General features: G+C 37.2%; 1 long non-coding RNA gene across 2 annotated transcripts in view; it reads right to left on the bottom strand.

Annotated features, from left to right (window-relative positions):
• Nucleotides 1–425: 425 nt before the first annotated feature.
• The window catches only part of LOC111821306 (uncharacterized), a 17,554-nt gene continuing 12,053 nt past the window's right edge, over nucleotides 426–5,926 (bottom strand). The window contains exon 3 of one of the 2 annotated variants that reach the window (XR_002824748.1): nucleotides 426–4,942. This is a non-coding gene — a long non-coding RNA (uncharacterized LOC111821306). The remainder of the gene's footprint in view (nucleotides 4,943–5,926) is intronic. The other variant, XR_002824747.1, reaches the window with a different exon arrangement.

Here is a 5,926-nt window from a genome sequence, read left to right as displayed (position 1 = left end):
ATGAAAGAATTAAATATTCAAGAGGCACTCTTTTCTCAGACTACCCCACCTATCTTTTAGTCCCCCACCTGCCTGGGAAAATGAGGGAACGCAGACCCAGTCTCTTCAGAGATTTAACCATCTCCAAGGTGCTAAATGGCCAAGATGGACATGAGGTAAAAAGGACTGTCACCCTAGTTCACTGTTACGTCCTGATGTGTGCTGGGACTCCTCAGATCAAGAAAGAAACCAGTTTGCTGAGTTCTCCTTATTACAAGAATAGGCAGTCACAGGCCACAGGCCTCAACATGTCTGTGTTAGACAAGGTTTAAAAATAACTCCAAAATATCCCAACAATCTTTAGCTATTCCCTTCAATCTTTTTGTTTTTCAGTTTTTTTAAATCCCAACTTCCCTAATCATAAGCAGGAAGAAAAGCCAGCTATCTAAGTTTTTTTTTTTTTTTTTTTTAACCCTAAACATACAATAAACTTACCTTTTAAAAATGCACCCAGAAAATCAATAGCAAGAAATGAGGTGACCAAGCAAAAAAGTAATGCCATTCTGGAGTAAATGCCTATTGCTAAAGGAACAGTGAGCGAACACCCACATGACTGCTTCAGTGGGGCTCTAGTACATTTGTTTCCAGGTGAATAAGCACTAGAAGGCTTCATTTCAACAGCTCTAACCCACTGCTTTAGGAAACATAGAAAAGTGGGCATTTCTCACACACAATCACATATTTATATACATTCATACTATTTTAAAAAGGAAGAAAAAAATTTTTTACATGCTCTTTATCTAGAACCTGTCCTTTTCCTTTTGGGCAACTCTGTTGATTACAGAGCCCCACAAACTCAAGTGCTAACACTTACTGTACTGTACAACCTCGCTAATGCAGTTTACTATACATGCAAAACTTATTGCTACAAAAAGTCCACCTCTTGAAGTTATTAATTCATTTTATGGCTTTTTTTTTTTTTTTTTTTTTTGCAACAGGAAATATCCTTTCCTATATACTGTGCTATTTTGCATTCATTACCTTTTCAGAGGTATTTAAACATTTTGCAAAATGCTTTTCAGAAATGGATTCCCCCAGGCGCTAAACTACTCGAGCACAGAGGTCAACTACTTTAAGTACACTATGAGACTCTCAACCTGGTCCCTGGACATCTGCTGCTCAAGGGTCTCCTAGTTCAAGCCTGCTTGATACACATTAAAATTGTTTTGTATTTTCTATCACACTAACTGTAGAATCCTGTGTCTATCAATAAATCCTAGAGTCTCTTAACACTGAGATTTTAAAATCACCTCAGAAAAATGCCATGTCCAAGTTCTCAAGGCAGCTTTTACAGATAAGAATTCCTTTTCCACAGAAAGCTATATTATACTTTCAAAATAAAACAACTGCTTTATTTCCACAAGGAAAGTAGAAAAAAGTGAAAGCTGTCTGAGGCTTACTCTATCTAACCAACGAAGAGTTCACTTATTACACGGCAACTTAGTTGCATTCCACCTAGCTACACTTCCAACTCTCAAGGTCTAGAATGCCACCAATATACAATTCAGCTAATCTGGAAAATGACAAAATCATGAGCTAGGACACTCTGAACTCTTGACAAAGTATTTTTCCTATAACACATAGCATGCTGCAGGCAGGAAATGTAAATAGTCTGCAGATTAGAAAAGCACTCACTGAAGCAATTAATGTAGCATCTTAGTCAGACATGCAAAATGTAAAATAATTACTTGATGGAAAAGGGGTGGGAAAATAATGAACCTAAAAGAGATACAATGTGGAGACAGTGTAAGAACAGTCTCACCTCAAACTAAGAGAGCACAGCACTATGAGGAAATGGGTCTACATTTTGATTTGAGGTTTCCTAAGACACTAAGGCAGTTGGTTTACACCTACTTCATGGAAAGTTTAAATACCCTCAAACACAAAATTTCAGATTGTGACCCCCTATTCATAAATGAGTCTTTTTATAAACGAGTCTTTTTGGCCTTAATTTCCTTTCCCCAAGGGAGAATATCACAAATTCATATATTTATGTAAAAAGAAAAGGTCTAGACTTTCCACTCTTTTTACACTATTGGTTATTATTATCAGTAATTCATCCTGAAGTTTATAATTACTACTAGGCTCATGCACTAATCCCTAACACAGCAATACAATTTGCTACCAAGCACTAATGCTTACAAAACTATACACATCTCAAAATGGAAGACATTGGTGATTTTGTTGTTCTTAAACAACTTGTAACATCTTGTCCACAAGTATTAAAATATACATATATATATATATTTCTATTGCACATATCCCGTTTTTGTTTAACTTTCAAAAGAAAAACTGCCAGCTAACATGGATGAGCAAAAGAATGGAAGGAGGCAAAGCGGAAGATCAAGGCATACCCAAACCCTGCTGCTGTTGAGTCGGTTCTGACTCACAGCAGCCCTACAGGACAGAGTAGAACTGCCCCAGAGGGTTTCCAAGGAGCAGCTGGTGGATTCGAACTGCTGACCTTTGGGTTAGCAGCCGAGCACTTAACCACTGCACCATCAGGGCTACCTGCCATCAGGAAGGGGACTAAAATAAACCAGGAAAAAAAAGTAGATGTATTAAGTAAACACTGGGCAAGTACAACTGGAGTATATTCATTTTGTGAGGTGCCATCTGGTGACAACTACGGAAGAGGCAAGAACAATTTGAAAGGGTCTGTTAATGGGTTCTCTTAGCTATGAACTGAAAAAATATAAAGCATCTGGAGAAGCAGGGTCTGATACCTGCTCACAGAAGTGGGCTGGTTTCACTGGTGCTCTGATACAGGTACACTATCCCCTGCCAAATGGTCTTACCCAAAAAGCTGTCAGGATATGAGGAAGATGGGTAACAAGGAATTAATTGGAAGACACAAATTCTCCATGATAGATTCTCAACATAATAGTGGAACCCGTGTATGTAGGTTCCATTCTGTTTTTAACACTTTCAAAATACCAAAAGAAAACATCGGAAAGTGGCTGGGAGGTCACCTGGAGGAAAATTTAAGTTACCTTTAACCAAAGTTATTTCTGTTATGCTTTACCACTCAGTAACTGTCCTCAATTAAAGCAAAGTATATTTTATCTATACTAATTATTTTACTAAAAAGCCTTCTTTATGACTGATCATTACACTGTTCAACATTTCCCATTTTTGGCCATTTCTATCAATGTCAAATTCTGGTAAATCTGCTCTGCTCTAAATTCCTAGCATCACAGCATGCATGGCTCTGGGCAAACATTCCCTCTAGCACAAACGACCTAAGACTATCTGTTCTTGATTTCATCTAGAGAAATTTTAAATTTTTTCTCTAATCACAAAGCATCATAAACAAACTTCTCGTGCCCTTATGTAAGAACCTAGCAGCTCATACAATAGTCCTGTTGGTTTGAAGTAAGGATAACTTTCTTCTACAGTCTGTTCATGTGGCACAACTTTTAAGTGAAGGAAAGGAAGATTCTATTTCTGGTTGAAATTCTCTTTCTTGCATTTTTTTTTTTTCCCCAGACCCTGAATTTTTTCTAAATCTACACGACACAACCACACATCTGAAAACATTGCTTCTGAGGCCCGTTCTCTAACGAGAAGCTTAAGTTCCAACTAGGGAAAGAGTTACCTGAGTCCTAGCCTTTTCAGCCTAACATTATGCCAATCACCTAGAAAAATAAACAAACACCCAAGGACTCATCTTGGATGGAAGGGACAAAGTTACTTATAGTTTTATAAAAAATGGAGCTAAAGAATGTAAAACGCCAGAGTCAGATGGAGCTGCATAAGGCATCTTTGCTTCTTTTTCTTAGGAGAAAGGAATCATGTGAAAACTTCTCTCATCTCCCCCTGCTTGTTGCCCACACAGCTGAAGGCAGATCATGCTATAGGGTCCATCAACATCTTCTGAACTGAAAAACCACTCCTGCCAGTCTTCTTGCAGCTGTGGCAGCATGAGAAACCAAGTCACAAGTGCTGTTATAAAACTCCACAAAGGATGAAGTAATTTGTAACACAGCAGGCTCACTTCATAGGGAGTTAAAAAGGTTTCCCTCACTGGATGCAAGACTGTTTTCTTTTACCACTCTTTCACTAAGCCCAAGTATGTGTTCAGAGGGCTAGCTTCTATACAATATGGTCCTTCCTTGGATGGATGAAAAACATTTTAAAATCCCAATGTCCAAAGACTGAGGAAAAAAGTGTACACGACTTCCTTCTCTAGAAGAAAAATTGCTCTTCTCATCCAAAAATGTGGATTTACACATGCAAAAATGTGTATTTGTAGAGAGACTGTGATGGTTTATTCACATATGAAAATTAATGCCCAGATAGCTTGTCTTTACGCTTCTTTATCACATCAAGGTTTAACTGCAAAACTGGACCTTTGTTTGTTCAGGAAATACATGTCATGAGATGAGCTAGGATTTATATGTAATTTCTTATCATCTCTTTCATTCCAAACTGGAACATATATTTGGAATTTACTGCTGCAGTCTGAACTGTGCTTCTCATGATACTGGCTGAAACTGGAAGACATTTAAAAAACAAAAAAATAGCCTGAAGTCATCCATGCTTGCTATTTAGTCTTCTTGTATAAAACAAGAGGTAAAGAATTCATAAATACCACCGTCAAAGCATGAGTTTCAAAGTAAACATCAGACTTCAGTTTTCAGAATAATTTCCTTACAATTAAGCCAAGAGCAGCAGAAGACCCATGTCAGCTGGTTTCTTCTTTGGAGAAGCTGGAAGGATGACTGCATCCTAGAGGCTTCTCTGGGTTGGATTTGAGAGGTGGAACAAAAAGAAAAGCGGCCTTTTCCATTCCAGATCCTGGAGGTAAACTGTAGAGAAGAGATATCCACATTTCAAGAACAGGGAAAGTGCAAGAGACAAGAAGCAGGGCTACCTGCTCCAGGGGACAACACAGAAATGCCTGGAGATACAAAATAAATTTAAAAAACGAAGATTAGGATGAGTACTTCTGCCTGAGTTTACTTTAAAAATATTTTTAAATGCACACAAAGAGTATTTATTTTGGATTACACATTGTCTGAAAAAAATGTTCAAACAGCACACAAAATACAATATTGTCATCACAAATGCAGAAGTAGTAGCTAGGGGAAAAGAAAAAAAAAAAGATACTTAACCACGAACAAAAAGCTAGAATTATATAAAAACCTGTATTATATACAATGAGGTATATATGTCATTTTCCTCTTATGCAAATGGAGTAATGTACTCCGCGTTTTTTATATAGCCATTAAGATTATGATTCTATATAAAAACCACCCGTTGCCGTCGAGTCAATTCCGACTCATAGCAAGCCTACAGGACAGAGTAGAACTGCCCCATAGGGTTTCCAAGGAGTGCCTGGTGGATTCAAACTGCTGACCTTTTGGTTAGCAGCTGAGCTCTTAACCACTATGTCACCAGGGTTTCCATTCTATATAAAACATGTCTAAAAACAGTACTGTACTCCAAATTTGATACCTGAATATATAATACTCAAAATCATATGTATCATCTTACTTTTGAATTACCTTCAACTAAGATTGACAGTGAATAAAAATTCTGCAAAATATAGCCATAAGTAATATACTGTACCACGATAACCAAATGCAAGCATGTAAAAAAAAAAACCCAGTTCATTGCTGCTAAACAAACTGTTAAACTGCAAATATTACCAAAAGTAAATCACAGATTTGTATCAAAAGCTTAAATAAATAATTTGAGCTAACAAAATGGCCAATAGCAACTGGCTAACTAGTATTCCTAGTCCGCTATCTTTAGTCTGTCACGTACATAAAAAATATCTCAACTCTAGTAAGGATAGTGTTGATACGTTGTGAGGTTGTTAACCATTGTCATAGGGCAACATGTGTACTAACTGTTAAATGAGAAACTATTTTGTTCTGTA

Source organism: Trichechus manatus, unplaced genomic scaffold (assembly GCF_000243295.1).
Source record: "Trichechus manatus latirostris isolate Lorelei unplaced genomic scaffold, TriManLat1.0 scaffold00076, whole genome shotgun sequence".
Classification (NCBI taxonomy): Eukaryota; Metazoa; Chordata; class Mammalia; order Sirenia; family Trichechidae; genus Trichechus; species Trichechus manatus.
Note: the sequence above shows the minus strand (reverse complement) of the source record. Positions and strands in the feature narration are given on the sequence as shown.